This window comes from Pogonomyrmex barbatus, unplaced genomic scaffold (assembly GCF_055798465.1).
Source record: "Pogonomyrmex barbatus isolate J1 unplaced genomic scaffold, ASM5579846v1 scaffold1, whole genome shotgun sequence".
NCBI classification, from domain to species: domain Eukaryota; kingdom Metazoa; phylum Arthropoda; class Insecta; order Hymenoptera; family Formicidae; genus Pogonomyrmex; species Pogonomyrmex barbatus.
The window spans coordinates 23,410,211-23,431,479 of record NW_028297098.1 but is presented as its reverse complement, the minus strand read 5'-3'; the positions used below and the strand labels follow the sequence as shown (position 1 = coordinate 23,431,479).

The window sequence follows — 21,269 nt, the reverse complement described above, 5'->3', positions numbered from 1 at the left end:
AAAGTACTCTTCCGCATCCCCAGCACTAGCAAACTTTCCCGAGGCCGTCTGTGCCGTATCGGTGTATCGCACATGTACGTGCTCGTCCGACCGCGGGAAATGATTTCACACGATTTTTCTTTCAGATCAAAATAATTAAGAGTTTATATAAGTAAAGCTAATTTATCTTTATGTCAAGAAATCCTAAAATGATAATAAGCTATTGCTCCAATTACGCTTACTTACAGTTGGTTAAAAATTAATACAGAAATTAATACAGAAATATGAAGACAAACATAGTTTGAACAAGATTGAGTTCTTTTGTTGGAATGCAATAAAAAAATTGGCATTCTAATTTCAACGTTGGAAAGCATTAAGAAGAGTTTATAATTTTTTTCTTATATATAGCAGTAAGGAAGGTATAGAAATCTAAAAGATGTAGATTTCGGAAAAAGATTTGAAAACAAGTTGTTTTATAAAGTTGTTTTGTATTCTAAATTTCATACGAAAAAAAATTCATCTTTATATCGCTGATCATATCTGACTGGTCAAACTTGAAATTAAATTAAAAAAACGATTCATTCAATTATGCATGTGCATACTTGAATGAACCGTTGCATACTTGAGGTATATTGCGCGGGAAGACTTAAACTTTACACGTTAAGTAGTTCTCTAATATCATAGTTAAACTTCGTGTCACGTTTTTCACTGGGAAAAATCGGCTCCAATTTCGCCGAGGGATCTGTCGTTAACGGGAAAGTCAGAGCACCCTATACGTATACACGACGGAATTGATTGGATAGGTACACGCGTATACACTCCGATCTCGTCGGTAAGCTGCTTTCGCGGCGGAATCTGATTTCGCGCGAAAGCGATAGTGTCCGCGCACGAAGACACTGGCACGGCAACGAAAACCTCGTCGAGAGAAAATCTTATTTCCTTCCATTGGTGCCGTGACAACGAAATCGAGACTCCGAGGCCTGTCCCCGCTCACGACTTGTATATTCGTCGTTTCGTGCGACGGATTTGAGACCGTCTTTGAAGATTCCGTCTCTTCTCGTTTCTAATAAGACAATCTGGAAAAATCTACGAAAGTCTGCTCTATGTTCGTACACAAAATTTATGTTGTTGCGTTATGTTGAGTCGAAGGTTGAAAATGGTACGATTTCAAATTTTCTTTTTAAGTAAAGTGTAATAAAGTATATTTAAATCCTCCACTTTTAATTCGTTACCAGTTTAAATTTTCGTTCTGATTTGTTAGTTTATTTATTAAAATTATTCTTACGTGTCTTATATAAGTGTATTATAAATGTATACTTTTTTATATATATAAATATGATTATGCATACATAATAAACACATCTTTCTATATATATATCTTGCAACATTGAAAAAAGTAATTTCTTTAAAACTCGATCGAATTTGAACTCCACTAATGATGATTTCTTCAAATCAAATAAATTGAAATTGATGCGGAATAAATTTAAATTCATTTAAACATAACTCATATATGCATATGCGCGTAATGATTGCAACAAAGTTCGAACAAATTTTTCATAATGCCATGATAACTTTATATTCGCGCATTATGATTAAATTTAATTCTTAATTTAAATTCTCTACGAGAGAGCTATGAGATAATACGCTAAACGAATATTGTGAGTAGCCTGTATAGTATTCGCGCTCATTAAAGTATGCACGATGTAACGAGATTGAACCAAAACGTGCAGTATCCTTTGATCAATTTAAAGTCAATTTTACCTTAGCGAAAATTCGATTGGTCTCGCCACATCCCTTTGCATTTTTTAATTCTCAAGATCAAATGTTTCAATAGGAGGAGCGCGTTGTAAACATGAAACAATTCTTTGATGCTAAAGCCAGAATGAAATTTTATGTAAATTTTATGTAAACAAGAAAATTTTATTAAATTATTGTAGCTTTATTCACAATTTTTTTTTCTTATATCTAAATTTCCACACAGAACAATTTCAAAGCTGAAATTTTTCACTTTATCACTACCTACATATCGCGAGGGAATAGTCAATGCACGCAATTTCCTGCTTCATTATGTTCGCAACTGAAAAATATTAATACCGAGAAAGAAACGTTACGAGAACAACGCGAAGCGTAGTAATATTCGCAGAACAATCGGCGGAAGAAAAAAGAAGCAACACGGACGGTTTGCTGAACGGGCTCGGCGAAATGTAAAAGATTGTCGTGCAATGTGCAAAATGTGTTCCTTAGAAAAGCGTAATTTCGCGCCAAATTGATCGTCGTCCCTGGATCCAAAGCAAATCTCCGTTGAACCGTCAACAAAGCGGCGGGCAAAGTACATTTCTCTCTTTTGCCCGGAGCACTCTCGGCACTTTGATTGTCGCGGGCGTTCCTGTAAATTAGAACGGACTGTGCGCCTCGAGAAAAACGGTAAATTGCTCGCAGCATCACTCGCGTTTTGTATGCAGGGGGATTAACCCTCGTGGGATTAAGATTTTAGATTGTAACGTGATTAGTAGATTAAAACTGATTTGAAATTATCCTGAAATCACGCGTCTAAAACTCTATATTTCCTCGTCTATTAAGCCTTTTTCTTTTAACTTTTAAAAAAAAACCTGTATTTTAATAATGCATACCAAACTATATCTGTGTGCTTCAGTAACTAGTAACATTTGTTATTTTATTATGCTCCCGAGTTCCTTCTTCGACGTAATTTCTAACGATAGACGATATACTAATGCATAAACGCGAATGCATATGCGCTTGCGAATTTATTATAGCGACGTTTTATTTTTCCGGCAATAAAAGAAGATTTTGTGAAAATTCTTTATTGCGCTTTTCTCTTTCCTCTTTGGAATCGATGTATATTTTCTTGAGTTTATTCGCGCAAGGAATGAATGAAGGAAGTATACAAAGTTGGCAACACGATTTTCTCTTGTCTACTTCATTCTTCCGTTCGATTTTATTTCGCAGTCGCATACCGTATTACTTCGCCAATAATTCGAGTTTACAATTTCGAGAAAATGAGAAAAAAATCAACAATGCGACTTTATCATCCGCTTCGCAAAAAATACATGCGGAATTGGGATTTTTTCATATTTCACGTATATCGATCGATCGTATGTCACAAGCATTACACACATCCCGCTAGTACATATCTGTTTTGGCAATTTTATCTCGCCCTCGCGCGCCACTTGATATAAGTTTGCAAATAATTCGAATTTATGATTCATACAAGATAGGAAAGGCATCGCGATGCGGACGGACTATATCGTTCGTCCACAGGAAGGAAAAAGTGGAAACAAGATTTTTTCGCATTCTTCGACAGAGCGATGGATCGATCGTAAGTTATCGTGCATTGTACGGTAAAGCTGGCCGACACAATGGCTGGTTGCGTGCTTTTTTATTAACATACGAGCCGAAACTGCAATCGCGCGGTCGATATAGTGACATATGGCTGCGCTGAAAACCACCCAGACGCTACTTTTTATACGTAATGGCTCGAATCCGACGTCGGTCGCACGTCTTTTTTTTCTCTGATGCGGAATGATATACGGATGGCTGGCATCGGCGAGATGGGGATTTAATGCGAGCCCATATTTGAATGATACGACGCTTTTTCAGCAACTAGCGCGATGGTAATAGTCTTTATTATTACGTCCCTACGCGAACAAGTTTCAGCCATTTTTCAAGCGAATCACCCTGAAAGTCACGCGGAACTTTCCAACGATCCAAAATAATTTCTCCGATTCGATTCTGAGACTGATCGTGAAATGATACGTTATCTATTATGTTCTGATCTGCGCCTATAAAATTATTAATCATTAATTATTACCGTTATACAATACAATTATTAAATTTTTCTTTTTAACAGAACGACTTTTTTTGCGATAAGTGCTAAATTAAATTTTTAGGTATACATAAATTTAAAATATAAGAAATTATTAATATTACAATATGATCGCTATCTCATATAAGATTTTGTACAATCCGACTATGTATTTTTTGTTTGAGTCTCTCCTACGCAAGGGAGAGACCTTTTTTAGAAACAATTTATATTCTTTACACAACACCTATATAAAGGGACCTGTAATAAAATCAATATTTTTATGCGAAAGAAGGAACCATACTCTTGAAAATGTAATTCCAAAAAGATCGTGTAAAGTCGCTTCGCACGGATCCGTCGCAAATTCTCGAATTCCTGTTTGCGTGTTTCGTACCATAGTGCCGTATATGTCAAAATACAAATACTTTCACGAAACTAAAACGAATCATTCGGGAAAGATATAGCAAAGATTGAATGGATTTAGAAGTATGACAGGCTTTGCCTGAATTGGATTGTTCCAGGATATGCCACTCCTTGGATGATTTCTTCAACTATTGGAAAAAAGCCCCTCGCAATTGTACTCTTTGCGAAGAGTGTGATCGTGATATTGCTCTCACCTAACATTGTCTCTCCGTCCTTGCCGGAAGGTTCACGCATTTTGAGAAGAGACTCTGGAAGAGAGACTCATCGTCAAAAAGGATGCCGTCGTTCATGCACGAAAGTTATCAGATCCTCTTAGAATGTCATTAAAATTCACGAAGAATCCGCAGTACTTCGAATTTAAATTATCTCATTCTGAGACATATGTCTAAAAATTCACGTAGAACGTCGGGAACAGATCTTAACGTATATCAACTTTGCAATAAAGACTTCTCTTAGTCTAGGTATTCAGATATATGCACGTCTCAGAAAGAAACAATTTAAATTCTCAAAATCTTCCTTAAATTTCTGTCTTTAAAGAGAGAGAAAACGGCAATTTTTGCAAGCTATCCTACTTTTTAAGCGGCTAGTCCTAAGAATTGATAAAATGATCCTATTTTTAAAATCCCAAAAGATAATAAACATGACAAAACAATCGACTTTAAACCTTACTAGTTTCCATTAGTGTTTTTTTCTCTTACTCGAAAGCGAAGGATTCCCTCGTATCGGGTACGATTTTTGAAGAAAGATCGTAATTCCGCACTCGCCCTTATCCTGAGGAGAAAGATTCCCGCAGGAACCTGCGAAGCTTGGCAGGCCGACACGATCGCACCCCAAACGAGTCAGATCGAATTCAGGCATTCAATAAAATTAGGCGATCGATCCGCGGTGCACGATACTCACGGGATCACCAACGGAAAAATGCCCGCCCGTCGCTTTTCGTTACGTTTACGATCCTCGTAAAATCCCAACGAACGAATCTATATATATCTCGTCTCTTACATCTCCTCGTCATTTTTCCTCCATGAGTGGTGACAGCCAGTCATCTTCAAGAGCCGTTCTACAACTCCTTGCGTTTATTTCATGGATGACGTGCGATATATAATATGCGATAATATAAAATATCTGTTCGATATTCTTCACCGGACAAACATGTGACAAACGAAATGTGAAATTATCACATTACTTATTAAATAAAAGTAAAACTATTATAATATCATAAATTTATCATAGGTGTTTGAATTAAATAAACCTATCTTTTAATTCACTCTTAAATCCAGTTTCACACAGAGAGAGAGAGAGAGAGAGAGAGAGAGAGAGAGAGAGAGAGAGAGGAAAGATAAAAATTACTCAACTGAGTTTCCAACAATTATCTTGATGCAATGGGTCTTAGATCGCACGCAAGAGAATTCAAACAGCTATAAATCGTCTCTATAGAGAAAGAGATCGTTTCTTCAAGATCCTCAAGACGAGAAAATTATCTTTGGCACTCGCGTGTTCGATTACTGCAACTTCATATGTAACACGAGGTTTTCGCATGAGATCGTTGCAGACATGTGTGTTCCGATGTATATATCGCTGGTCAGACTCGTGGGAACAGTATACATTCGCCGTTGTATACGCATGTACCTATATACCACGTGTATTTCGTGAACGCAAGCGACCGAAATTCCGCACGGTCCATCGGGAGTCCTGGCGTCAGGATCAAAACGCCGGTGGGAGATCGGCCCGATAAACAACGTAAAGTCGACTTGTACGAAACCGCAGTGCACGTGAGACCATTTCAGATCGTCGCACTTCGAGCCGGTGGCTTTTAATCATAGTTATTCGCAAAGTTTCATGAATTTGAAATTCATTTTTCTTTTATATAGAAAAATTAATAATTTTACCGTGAACAATTAAAAACAAAATAGAAACGTAGAATCGAGGAATTATTTTTTACGAGTAGAATATACAAAGTACAATACCATATACAGTGTGTGTGTGTGTGTGTGTGTGTGTGTGTGTGTGTGTGTGTGTGTGTGTGTGTGTGTGTGTGTATGTGTATGTGTGTATAACATTGAAATATTACAAAATATTATAAAAGAACATATACAAGTTGAAAAGAGAAAAGACGTGTAAGAACCGAAGACTACGAAAAGTATGCGATATTTTCCATTATTTAAAAGTCCACTCGATCGCCGTTGGGAAATCATCGATAAACATGATAGTATCTCGATACACGCAAGAGGATAAAACGGCTGACCCAGTTTTATGATCTAGATAGTGGTGGAAGCAACGAACACGGTTTATCGATTGTAGTTTCAGTCATTGTTCCTATTCCTGTTACATGACTTCCGTTGTTTTTAGTATCGTCCAACGCTCTGAAATTTTTCAGCGCCAAACATCACGAAACATTCTCGTATCTTTTGTGAAAACGTGATGCAACGTCCGGGAAGAATGACAGGTGCAGCCAATGAAATGTAACCCTTTCGAGAAAAATGCGCTTCCCGGTGAGCCGGACGCTTCGATCTAATCGATAGCATTCTGTCTCTTCTGAGAGACGACTGTTCTCGGTTTTGTTACATCGCATACGTGTGTCTTTTGAATGATCGAAAAAGAGGGAAATTAAAACGAATAATCGTTTAAAATTCATTATCGTTGAATGTGCTGCGAAAAGAGGTGAACTCGGAGAGGAAAGGGAGGAAAGGGTAGAAAGGGCGAAAAGGGAATCGCGAATCGCGCACAAACGAAAAAAGGCGCGGGAGGATCGAATGGTAAGGGCGGGGTCTCGAGGGCCCTCTTTACCAGAGACAGCTTTGATCCTGTTTTCGTCGATGGGGAAAATTCGAAACGCTTTCGCTGAGAAATGCGTTTCGCTTTCTCACCTAAGCCACGACACTCTCTGCGAGAGAAATAAAGTGAACAGGAAGAATCGCGCGTGTGCATACTGCTATGCAGGTAGTTTTTCCCGACTCGTCTTGTCATTTTTTTTTCCCTTTTTTATGTCGTGCCCTTTGCCGTTTGCTCCGATTTCTTGCACGCCGAGTAGTTCGCTTGCGCGATGCATGTTGGTTTTTCTTCGACGTTTTTAGGTTCATTAGCAAACGTCAAAGTTAAAACTCGACATCGTAAAAGTTGCTATTGGAGTTTGTATAAAAAGTTTCGAAAAAACGTCACACTATTTTTGAACCTACGTTTAAACCGCGAAAGTTTAATGTAGGAAAACTCAATTTCGAACTAGTCGAAGAATCTGTACAGGAAAAATATAGGTAATCTGAGATACATTCAACTGTCAATGCAATAATTACATGTTATGTAATTATACTGTTTTCTTTTCTGTTTTTAAAAGATCTATATCAGTATCATAGTATTCTGTAATATCAATGTTTACATCTGTATCGTTTACAAAAATTTATAAAATTAGGTCAAATTAAATTGATAAAATTTAGCGCTAATTAATTATCAACAGACATAAACAACACTATACTCATTGCGGCATATAGGTTTCTATGACAAATGTTAATTTGAGAAATTCTGAAATAAAATAGAAACAAAACAAATGTTGGTATGATTTTTCATATACGTGCAAATTTCACTTAATAGAAGCCGATATATAAATATAAAGGACAGTTAATCTTCTTAGCAGAAAATACGGTGCCCCTCTGTTTGAGAGACAAAAGCAATCTACACGTGGCAACTAGGAAACAATTTATTCGGTATCGAATGGCCGCATTTTCTTGTTTTCCTCGAACTTGATTACGTGTCCGACCGATCGATCGATTGAACACTGCTATCGTCTCCGTGTAGGTCTCGCTGCAGTAAGACCCCTCCTTAATTTCTATCACGGAACCCGATGACAAATAGCGCGATATAGAGGAAGAAAAAGCAACGGGTTCCGTTGATTGGACAGGAAATGAAATTATTAATATCTTGCTGTCCGCTGGATCGCAACGCCATGATATTCATCAGGAACGGAAAATGGGATAAACGTACTCGTTTCCTCGATTCATTGGACATAAAGTAAACTAAAAGATTTGATTAATTCAGACACAGTCGACATAGACGATGATAGAGAAAGAGAGAAAGAATCCAATTCGAATACAATAAAATTATCTGTCTGGTTGTCCAAGATCAGTGCAGATTAATTCAGTATTCACGATTGGCAATCGTACAAAATACAATGCATATCTACAAAATTTATAATTACTCTTAATGAAATATTAATAATAATTTTATCTATCTATTGTATGAAATTTATACTTAAATAATATGTTATTGTTATGCGTGACAATATGAATTCGATGGTTTCCAATCTAACTATTATGTGTAGCCACATTATAAATATCTCAGCGTATACTATTACAAATAGTCCACATTGATAATTTAGCAACTGAACGTTTCAACATGACGATAAATTAATTCTAATAAACATCTATATTATCATGCTACAGCATACAAATAGCTCGAAGGATCGAGCTCTTCATGACAATGGAATTCAACTATTATAGCAATAATACGAATTATACGTATGATTCGATAAGAGAATTAATTCGGCATAAATTTCATTTTAACGTAGACGTAAAGTCAAGGCTCCACTTAATAGATTTCGTTCGTGTCATTTTTCATCATCTATCTTGCGAACTCTACTAGAACACGCCGCTATAAAACTGCTCTCCATCTTCCCTATCCTCCGTGTTCCCCCAGGGGACCACATTGGTTCGTCTAAGAGCTAATCCGGCGGGTCTAATACTCTTCGTCGCGACATGTTAACCGATTCCTATTAATAGCCCTGGTCACATTTGAGCACTGCAGATTATCAACTAATTGGATTAGCAGTATTAATACCGGCACGGGGGCATACCCCTCATTAGATTCACTCAATATTGCACGGCGATATTCCCCATTGCGGACTTGGTACACAAATAGACACACACACACACACGTGCGCGCGCGCGCGCGCGCGTACCGTAAACCTTGTCACGTAGCTGGCAGTGTAATGGTCAGCGCGTGTGTTTCCTTGTGGACACACGTAAGCAAAGACACGCGTGCATCAGGCGTGCGCGAGCTCGCGCCCGTGCACGTGCTCGGGGAGAAAGCAAATCCGCGATCCGACGCACGTGACCGGAAGTAAACACGAAATCACGAATCTCGAGCGTCGTTAACGCTCGGAAGGAAGGCTCGGCCTGATTATTGCATTGACTCGCCCGCGCACGTGCGCTGATTATCGCGCCATTCGCGATTCTCGTGCGCGAATGCTAATGATCCGCGTGTGTCTCTTCACGTATTGTCTTGGGCGATATAATGCGTATTTGATATAAATACAACTACATGCAATGAGTATCGCATTGTGTTTTGCAACGTGCTTATCGCGCGTTGTGCGCTACCTATGATCCTCGTTTAAGCTACCGATAATAAAGTGCAAAGATCACGCATGTAAAGTGAGAATTATTGCTAATAAATGATTAATTCTAATTATAATTATATATTTTACCTTAAAAATAATTACTTAAAAATAATAGACAGAAGCTGTATAAAAATTGTATGTCAATTGTATGTCTCATTGTTATATAATATTTTGATGTTCAAACTGTAATTAAGCTGTTATAATTTAACACTATCACTCAGAGTCAAAGATTACGTGGAGGTTGAGACGTTATCTGTCCAACAGCAACGTCAGTTGCAATGCATGAAGTGCACGTGTTACAAGGAAAACCGCTGCGAAATTACCGTGAGATTCCAATCTGAAGCTCTGATAGATTTTGGAAACGAGTTCCTTACGCCTCGTTGAACATTTCGAGTAAACCTATGGCTGTAGGTCTTTCTTCTCGACTGTTCGCGGAACACTTGCTCGGAGCTACGTCTGCCTGCGGGAAACCGCAGTGCGATAATCAATTCACTCAAAGACGGAAAGTGAAATCTATTCTACTTGGAAAGTCCCCGAGCCTTCTCGAGTTCTCGAAGAATAATATGCAATCATAACATCGAGAAAAAGATCTATATGTTCGGTAGCTCCAGTTTGGAAAAACAATAGTTCTACGGTATGTCTGTTAAATATGAATTCATTAAGTAGACATAAATACAATAAATGTTAAATGTTAAATGTTAAATGTAATTTTAACAGTTCAAAAAGACGATATCATGCACGATTTATATATATTCTAATAAATAGTTAACAATGCAAGTTATAGCTAATATGCGTTAAAGAAAAAGATGTTAAAACTTGAACGGTAACAATAGGATCAAGTAACATTTTGCAACTCGTCAGGCAACCTCGCGCTTATTCAATACCAGAGTGCTCCGCGTAGCTCCCCTTGAAAATTTCCTCGACACTCAATTCCAAAAGTTCTTGTTATGCAAATATACTTCCCGTAGCTCAGCGAGTATTTATGTTAACTTGATTGCAACTGGCCTCGTAACTTCGCCTACGAAGTACTTTCAACCGCGCGACTTTGCTTCTAGGAATCAGCAATTTGCCGTGAAAGGAAAGAAAACACTGATTGCGTGGAGGATCTCGCAGAAGAGTTTAATAAAGTTTCTTGAATCGCGTTTTACTCTGATTTCGTCGTATAGAATACAGACGTAATGCAGAAAAGTTACATCTGAAGAGCAGTAGGGAAATTAAATACATTAAAGACGAGAGAAAACGAGAGAGAGAGAGAGAGAGAGAGAGAGAGAGAGAGAGAGACATATACGCGACAAAATATAGAATATTTGCAACTTGAGAAGCCGTGCAACTTGAGATAATATTCAACATTGGAAGAAAGACAACTATACGCATTGTACGCATTGCAATAGATTCGCAATAATACAATCGTGACGTTAAAGTATAGCTTCCCTTTATTTTCGTTATTTCGAAACTCATTTTGCGAGAAAACTGCAATACCGTTTGTACCGAGTGTCTAAAAGAACTGGAAGATACCACCTCGCGCATTTTGGAGATAAAGATACTAAACGACTCGCACATTTTGCGTACGGTAACGATTGCCTGAAAGTCGACAAAAATCTGTTTCCGATATTCACGTCGGAAGCTCTAAATTGACAATCGAAGCTGAAAATCGTTTCGCACAGCCCGGTGCGCGATGTAAAGAGAGAGTAGAGCTCTCGACCTGTGGCTCGGCCGCGTAAAAGTCCGCCGGCTCGCAAAGTATTCTTGACCGATTCCCCGCGTTGCTTATCCAGGCTCGTACGAGCAATGAATTTTTACGGAAACACCGATAAGACCACGCGCGTTCGCGCAACCGGAGAGCGGCCGGAAAAAGCCCGATAGGAAACGTGCAACCGGTGGGTGGGGAACGAAAAAAAAAAAAAAAAGAAAGAGAGAAAGAAGGAAAAAAACACGAGACGCGGAGATTTATGCCGCGCGTATCCGCATAGCCGATACCGGCCATCGATTTTCCGGCCGCGCGCGCCTATCGCGCACTGATTTCGACCTACCGCAAGAACGAGACGATACATCTCGCTCTTTTTTCCTTTTATTACGGGAAAAAAAAAAAAAGAAAAACGTCGCTCTCGGTGTTGTACCTCACTTCCGCAGAGTCGTGCAACGAGACGATCGCGCGAATCGACGAGGATTGCCACTCCAAGGTCGCTTAATCTCGCTTTCCTCTCGTTCGAAACCGGCATCTCTTCCGCCCCGACAAACGGAACGACACACCGTTTTATTGCAAACGTCATCTCAAGAACTTTGAGATATGTGCCGAAATCGTATTTCGTTACGTTACATTTTCTGACAAAGTATTCTCGCTAAAGATTCTGAGTATAAGATTCTACGCGAGATTTTTATTAAAAGTACTTCTCTCGATAAATTACGTTAAATTCTCGACGAGTTTGATCTTATAAATTTTATTCGATTTACGTCGAATAAAATTGGTTTTTTTAGAAAGATTATAATTTTTTACAAGTCATGTCTCGTGTCTATTACCGCAATATACATACAATACCGCAATACATATCCTTTAATCTTCCATATCTCGTAAAGTCTGTTAAGTTATTTATCAACGATATTAACCGCGATTTCTCGCAGTTTAGTAAAATTATTCATCCTTTTTGTGTGCTGCAAAATATATAACGTTTTTTACTCTTTTTTCCAATCCACGGGATGTAATAAGCGTTCCCTTCGTTATAGCCTGACAGAATTTAAATCTCGAATACTCCATTATCCCTTCATCCTACATTCACGAGTGCATGTGTGTGTGTGTGTGTGTGTGTGTGTGTGTGTGTGTGTGTGTGTGTGTGTGTGTGTGCGCGCGTGCGTGCGCGCACGCGCGCGCGCGTGTGCGTGTGTATGGGGGGAGATGCGTATATATTAGAACACGTATGCAGAGTGAATGGGTCAGCACAACATATCGTTCTAAAACAGAGCTCGAATAAGGATCCATTAACGATGCTGTCATCGTTAGGTCCGCTTCATGCGGACGTATAATTCACTAACGACGCGATGAGCTTGTCCACTTGTAATATCGATTCTACGTTAAGCAAAATATAAAGTCATACAGAATTCAGGGAATATTCCGTCAAAGCATTGATCAAACATGAATATTAAACAAAATTAAAAAATGTACTCGTCAAAGAGAAACAAAATTGACAGACATTGTCGATTTATTCAACACATTTCCCATTATTATATTATTATAAAGAACATTCGCTTTCTGAAGTATTAGCCATTATTTTCCGGACATAATTCTAAAACAAATAGTAATTATTGAAGCGAGGAACATTTATTGAAGAATGTCTTTCTTTTTCTCCCGGCTTTTTATCAGATTCACCTTGCGATAAGTGATTTGCCAGATTGCACGATGGATTATTACATTATTTATATTACATCGCCATATTCCTGACCATCGATCGGCGTGTCGCGCTGACGAGTTATACAAAACAAGAGCGAGAAGGAGGGCAGAAATCCCAGGCAATGATCGACGAGATGCGGTTCAATCGTTAATCTGACCCTCCTCTGCTGCAAGGGGAGGACTGAAAAGGATGGTGATTCGAAGGAGAATAGACGAGAAAAAACTCATCGCGATGTACATAGTGTTCAAGGGATATACGTAACGCGTCGTACGTGGTGCTCCCACGAGAGATTTTTCTCTCCCTCTCGATTCCTTTGCTCTTCTCTGTTCCTCGCAATATCCACTTATCGACATCCCTCGTCACGAGATGCGTTACTGCGGAAATGATACGTACGTGTCAGAACGGTGAGACCGACGCGCTTCGCGTCGCTCTTCGAAGGCGAGCCACTATTCCGACCAATGGATCACGCACGGATCCATTTCCTCGAGATTCCGAGAGTATCTACAAAGTAAGAACGTGCATATACTGAATTTTCTCGCAGGATGTATTGGAATGTGTTTCGCATTACGTATTCGGTGATTAGCGGGAAAACGTGTTGGAAACGACAGGTTGAAATCGACAGCGGGAAATTACAACTTGTAAGTTGAAAATCGAGATTCAAACGTTAAGGAACTAAAGATCAAAGATTTGACTAAAGATCAGAGATTAAAGATTGACATCTTCGGAAAATGGAGGAATAAGAGATAAAACTTGAAATTTCAAGCTTCAGAAATGAGAGTTGAATTTTATATGCATGAACCTGTAAATTTAAATTGTATATTATATTTGTATTATTTGCATTGGAAGCTTCGCAAAGTTCGTTTCCTTAAATTTACAAAGTATTCCTTATTCCTAGAAAAATGCTAACATCTAAACAATTGCAGAGCGCACGCTACGAGTTGAATAGCATCGAAAACTGACTCGAATATACGATCGGGAACAACAAGCCAGGAAAATATTTTCAACATTGCGGAATCTATTATCCAAAGCTTGTTTGATTTTCTAACGATATGCACCTCGTGCATGCCGTCGAAATAAAATTCTATAGCGTTTCCACAGACGTTTCCATAAATTTCCTATAGACTTTCCTGTAAACTTTGCTATGCGAAGAAAGTCATATAATGCGAAAGCGCTCTCGTCGAAATAGCAAACAGTGGATAAAAGCACTGCTCCCATTCACGCGAATACACACCTGCATATAATAAATATTAATAATATTCGTAACATAGATTTTGATATTACATAAATAGAGCTGCGCAATATGTGTCCCATGTTTCCTTAAAAAAATTCTTATTCTCAATTGAAACAGAAAGGAAACTGAACATGACCATTTGGCCGAGAAAACAGAATTTTCCATACGATGTCAAATGGACACAGAGATAAATCTACTGTAGAAAAAAGTCAACGAGCGTTTGAGAAATAACATTCCGACATACGTGTGCAACTGATAATTAATGTTCATTTAATCTCTCGGCCAAAAATGCAAACAGTTATATTCGCGTATGAATTAGCTCGTGGTGGGTGCAAGCTAAATATTTAATTAGCTCCCAGAACGCTTTCGTGCCGAGTATACCTGCACGATTATCCGAGTGTCCACTCAAGATAATGGCAAGGTAGGAACACGTGCGAGGCATATGTAATTTTGGCATATTTATTTTAGTCTCACCGTAAAATTAATGGATATCACAAGCTGGTAATTTTCCAGTAGCATATGTTTCGTTCCAACTTATCCTGACGGATTCTCACTTCAATTGAGACCAGCTGGCTCCTCGAATATACATACCATACGTATGAAAAGTATCTAAAATATTCGTCTTAAATATTTCATACGACTTTTAATCTCTCCTTTCACACAATCCAATTATCTAAAATGAAACGATTAAAAGGATCAAGTGATGACAGAAAGTGATACAAAGTATATTAGTTTTTTCCTTATAACAATTTTACCACGCATCATCTTCTCTATAGAGAAGAATGAATAACCGAGATATTTGATAATCCAGACATGCCGATGCGATTGTCCGTTCCATCGAGAGTAAGCAGACAGGCATGTTTCACAATGTTGTGTCACCAAATGTTTCATTAGCACTCGGGACAGCATTTTCCGACACATAGAAGTAGCTCGTCGAGGATAATATTCGTAAACGTCGCGAACCCCATGTCTCCCCTGTAAAACGTGAAAGCTGCATAAGGACTTGCGGCTTGTCCGTTGTTGAAAAAAGGAAGGGGTTGGTTACAGGCACCCTCCGTTTGTTTTTATACGAAGGGAACTTCCTCTTTTTTCGTCCTCCAACGTGGAGATGCTCGCGCGCTTCGAAAGTTTTAACGAGGGCGCCTGGCATGAGAGAACGAAGAGTTGTGTTTGTGAATGGACCGTATTAATGGCCCGAAGCCAGTTCTACGGCATTCCCATAGGAATTCATTAACTTCGTGAAATGTTTTCCCTCTCCCTCACCGCTCGTACACTCACTCTTTGCGCGTCACGCTCGTGGTGGCTTATGAATGCCGGCTACACGTTAATTACGGTGTGTTTCCCTTTTGCAACTATTATATTTGCGGCGATATGGAAACGTTTATTAATGTACCTATAACGTAATCAAAATATCCACGGAATTATTCAACGCTATTTATCGTACGTACGACGTTAGTAAATATCAAAATAGTGAAATATATAAATATCGAAATATTTCGGTTTAGAAATTGTTTAACGAAGCTAAACGATGGCAGAGGAATTTTACATAGGAATGATTCTACGTTATATTAAACGCACGGCGGAAAGCATTTCCATCGCTCCAATTAATTTCGTTGACGACAGTGTAAGCCCATACGAAATAACGAGATCAAAATTCACGCTGATATTAAATAATCCATTTTGGTATCCACATCAATACTTAAATATCTTTCCATCCCTTTAGGAGGCAACCCTAATTTGTCGCACCCCAGTTTACGCACACCTCTCGATCGATAGTCCGCTATACAATTCTATTAAGATTGCAACATGCCAACTCTCCCCATTTGTTGATATTGCGCATTTGCGTTAACTTATCTTGCGAAATGCCGTAAAAAGCCCTAGCAAGTGTACGCGATACACGTTAACGGCCCAATTATGGCCCGCTAAAAGGCAACGCGAATTGAGATTTGGCCGCGATAATAGCTGGCCGCGCTGTAATAACGATTACCAGCATGCAATTTGATAAATTACCCTAGAGCCAGCTAGGGTCGGCCAAGTTCATTCCAGTACGCGAAGTACCTCACCCGTTTACGGCGTCCGGCGGTATACCGTATCGTAAAATAAATGGCACGACGATAACGTGGATATAAATCAAATTACGGACTCTATAATCAGAATTGTGCGACTGAATCTGATTAATTTCAGAATCCCGGGCACCGTCGCTATGAAATTCAAAATAGTGTTTTGCAATTCTCCAATTCTAATTTCTCTCTCTCTTTCTCTCACTATCTCCATCTCTCCCTCAGTCTTTCCTCGAATCTTGAATTATATAAAGTCGTAGAGCAAATTTCCGCCCTTGTCCATGGATCGTGGATAAAAACAATTTTCTATCTTCAACAATATTTCAATGTTTACAAAAAAATGGAATAGATTTGCGCATGCAACCGTGTATTGTGTAACGCAATCCTATTAATTCTTTTAGTCAGTAGGAACGTATGTTTACGACATATGCAGCCAATTCTAAAAAATTGCGATAATATTTTCATGGTATATTTTTATCTGTCAGCAGCACAACTATGAATCGTGAAAACCATATCAAGCATTAAAATAAATCGTTATTTTCTTCATAATTCTTTTTGCGAACATAATAATAATCGATTATTCGTTTATTCAATGACGCGCTGATAAATGATGTAATAGAGTTATATAACAAAATTAGAATTCAAGAAGAAATGTTATTTATCATTTGTATATCAATTGCGTTATTTGATTGATTAATCAAAATTGTCAAATTGTAGAGAGACGCGCGAGTTGATACACACGTTTCTATTAAAGAAGAATTAGTAGTATAAACCAATCTTTTTTCTGCCGCATACGAGAAACGTAGGGAAGGTAAGTGAGACGGATCGATGTTGCACGATCGCTCGTTTACATCCTCGCACACGAGTAGCTGAACTGAATGTAAACGCGCCTCGACGGTCCTGAATATTCATTTAACTTTCCCTCCGGGATATATTCGCCAATGGAGGACGAGAGAGTATCCTGAAGATAAAAGAAAGACTCCCTCGCGAGGAAAAGGGAGAAGAAGTTTGCGAGAAAAAGCTACCATCGCTATCACCGCGGCGAGTTTTCTCGAGTTGCAGAAAGTTGCATTAAAATAGAGGAATCGACGCGCAAAGAGGAATCTGGCATATTATCAGATGATATTGCCAAAACGCAATATAATACGCAAAATACTTTATGCATACGCGACAAGTGTATAAAATTATAAAATATATGTATGCAGTGAGTTTATCTGATTAGTGCATAAAATATATGGCGAATTTATTAAATTAATATCGTATCATAATTTATGTATTTACGTTGCGAATCTCGATCCCGGATAGGAATTATATAGTATTACTGTATACGGGGGATAAATTTATACAACTAATGTTTTGCTTCGAAAAGTGTTGTTGTTTCGTGATAATTTGAGATTCATCGTAATGTGATTACTAATACGGACATTTTGCTTTAAATCTACAAAACGATAGTAATATTCATCAGTTTTGAGATAAAATACTGTCAAATAAATATATTATAATACGAGCTGTGAATAAAATTTAATTAAACAAGGTACGGCTGTTATTTAATAAATAAATTTACGTTACAAATTCACGTATATAAATACGTAATAATACATACTTAGAGAATACAAGAATATTAAAAAGAGAATATTGAAAAGAAATCATTATCGACTATTCGCACGATATATTATTTCACGATTACAGAAATACTATCATTAGAATCACAACGATACGAATGATTCGCGGACGATCGGAATTTACAAGCGTGAAATGCGTGAAATACATTTGAGATTGCTACGACGTGTCGGAAGACGAGCGCGACCGCGACAAAGCAGTGAAATATGTGAATCGCTTGATTGATCATCTGATTTCACAGTCGTCGGCTGGTGCGGTCGGAGAGCGAGAGACGGGGTGTTAAACGACGTCGGCGATTAGCACGTCGTGGAAACGGTTAAGGTCGATCGAGCGTGAAAGAGAGACCGCTCGCTTTTTGCTAGCCGATAAATGGCGGAAAGCATTCGCGACCAATTACGGAAAGGATACTTCTTCCCGTGCGATCCGACTCGAGCGGCATTCGCCTTCCATCGCCATGTCGGTCTGAGCAGCTGTTACCACCGCCGACGATCCTCTGCGCAATTGGTCTACATTTTCACGGCTAGATATTTTTAACTATCTAGATAATGATGGTAGTTGTACGTTATGTTTCCAATTGTGTTGTATATCTTGAATTTTTTAAAATAAAGCTCGCGAGAAGAAAATGGAAAATGCGAATGATCTTGTTACGTTTGACATAACGTACATGTATGTAACAAAAAAGAATTGTGTTACATTTCGAGATATTGGAATGAATTTTTTTTTGTAATGATGTGTGTATGATTGATGTACTCTAAAAAATAATTGAACAGTTGGTAAATGCTTTATATCTTTTTTATTTTTATTTTCGAATGTGAGCTATGTCCGCATTTTTCTGTAATTTTATGCAAGCACTATAATTGAATCAATATGAATTTAATGAACGAACGTTCGGCGAAAAAAATTTAATTGTTGCCGATGGAAATAGTAGAACCGCTCTATAAAAGTGAAGTTTAATATTCCGATAATTCGTTGATAGAGAATTCCGTCTCACTCGTGGATTATCGAGGCGAAATTTCATTCGTGACGTCATCGTGTCATTTTCAATGACACGACAAAACCCAGTTTGGATTACGATTACATCGAGCGGTATTATTTTTGCCTGTAGAATAAAAGGAGAGTGAAAAACACATGTACTCGCGTTGAAAAATATTACCGCTTTTAATACACGCTGCACGTATTATATACCAATAGCGATTCGCGTGATTGAATAGCATCGATTGATGCAGTCGGAATGACGCACAAAAAGAAACAGCGAAACATAATCCGAAACTGAAAATCGTGAAAACTGACTGCTTTTCAAGACAACCTAATTTAGAAGGCTTTTCCTCTGCTGATATGTAATTCGCGCACTTAGCAATCACATGCTTCCTACAACGAGGAAAATGTTTACACGTTTTTGTTTTTAATATGCCGAAAAAAATCATAAAAATATAATTTTATGAACAAAATTTGCCGCGCACTAATGGTAGACGATAATCTTCGCGAGAACATGCTATGAAATGTCTTTGCGACTTGAATAACGTGACTCGTCGCATAAAATTAATGACGTCTCGACATCCCGAGATCGTACTTACGCACGATAAATGCCTTAATTGCGATTATCGCGCTGGGAATCATCGTCGTATTCGTATCTCGACGCGGATCGATAGCTCGCAAGAGAATTCTTGCATGCATACATACGAGAGAAAGATATCACGAAAAATCGAGAGATCGACGAGCAACATCGAACCTCGGAGCAGACAGGATTCGCGCGCGTCGTGTACGGCAGGCGCTTAAAATCGACGATAAAACGAAGCTTCAGCCGACTCCACCGCTGCGGATTTATAAGCCTTCAAGCCTCATTGATCGAGCACGAGCTCGCAAAATACTATAAAACCCCTCATCTCCGCGCTCATCCTTCGTTCCATCCAAACTCCTCCCGACACTCCGTCTCCTCTTTGAAAACGCGAGCGAGAGTCCTCTTACGTTCGCGCGTTCTCTTCTTTTAAATATAAAAGATATAAAGATAAAAGTTTATCTCTCTCATTGCGATCGCAGGCCGAATAACGACCGTACGATCGCGAGCTACTGGAATTTATTGGATACGAAGATGTCATGCCATCGCCAAAGGAGAACATTGTCGTTTTAATGGCGACAAATCAAATTTTTTAATAGTTAAGTATTTTATTTTACGTTAAGTATTTTAATAAAAAATCCTGTCTGAAAGTAAAAATAAAAATTAAACTAAAGCTGCATTTTGCTGAACGTTTATCTAATTTTTTCGTAATAGCAATCATGAGAACAATTTGAATACAATTTACAATATAAAACGCTTTTGGTTTTATTAATAACAGTCAGAGGAATGAAAAATATGTCGCGTCAACGCGTAGATTCTGAATTCAGCGATCATGGGAAAGATCAGAAATCAGATTTCATCTGGCGACATCATGTCATGAAATATCCCTCTCCCCTTTGAGCCTTTGGGTTGACGGTGAATCAAAATTCAACCAGTACGTCAAGCCGTCTGACCGTCGCGCAAATGGCGCATGCAGATGAATTATGCAGTGTGTCATGTCGCGGCAAGTGACTCATCAAACATACACGCGTGTTCGCACATCGAAGGAGGCATATCTAGGTGCACGGAGAGTGCGTATTCCGGAGAGCGGTAACGGACACACGACGCGAGATAGGCGAACGGAAACGATATAACGGATGGAAGAGAAAACGAGGGAATGCTCAGGGTATATGAGGGGAAAGCGCGGAACTGTTAATGCAAGCCACAAAATCAGAGATCGGAATGAAACGCGAGTGCGCTAAGCGTGATTGATTGATAGCGGCACCGGGCCTCGTTCTGGTAATGTCAGTTTTGAATTTTGCAATTAGGCTGTGCTGACGCATACTGCGATTAATAATAGAATTCGCGAGTCGCGATTAGTGCTTCTGGACAATCAAAGGGGAAACGAAAGAGAGAGAGAGAGAGAGAGAGAGAGAGAGAGAGAGAGAAAGGATCATTGAAATGCTCGACGAACCTGAAATCGGTACCACAGTGGCTGTTATTTCATTGTAATTAACGTTGTCGACACTATAATCGGGACCAATGAATTGCGGCTATTTTCGATATGGATATTATACAAATTAGTCACAGCGAACGATGTAAAGGGTATTCCAAAGCGTTTTCTATAAACCGCAAAGAGTATATTAGAGAATTCAACAATTATCTCCATGTCGGATTCATTGATAACGACAAAATTGATGAGAGATTGATCCGGTTTTACTAAAATCCTGTCAAAGCGTAATTTCCAAATAAAAATTCGTTTTCATATTTGAACGCGCGCGATAGGATTATTACAAGTTCTTTGATAGATTATCAGAGCAAAGTATCACGTAGAAC

The 21,269-nt window shown here is 38.6% G+C and overlaps 1 protein-coding gene and 1 long non-coding RNA gene across 4 annotated transcripts in view; both read left to right on the top strand.

Annotated features, from left to right (window-relative positions):
- LOC105434317 (uncharacterized) overlaps positions 1 to 21,269 on the top strand; it is a 188,833-nt gene that overhangs the window by 147,614 nt on the left and 19,950 nt on the right. The gene's annotated exons all lie outside the window — the stretch shown is intronic.
- Positions 5 to 20,884, top strand: LOC105434316 (uncharacterized). Its single transcript, XR_968603.3, has 2 exons — positions 5 to 10,239; positions 10,661 to 20,884. It is a non-coding gene; the product is annotated as an uncharacterized LOC105434316 (long non-coding RNA).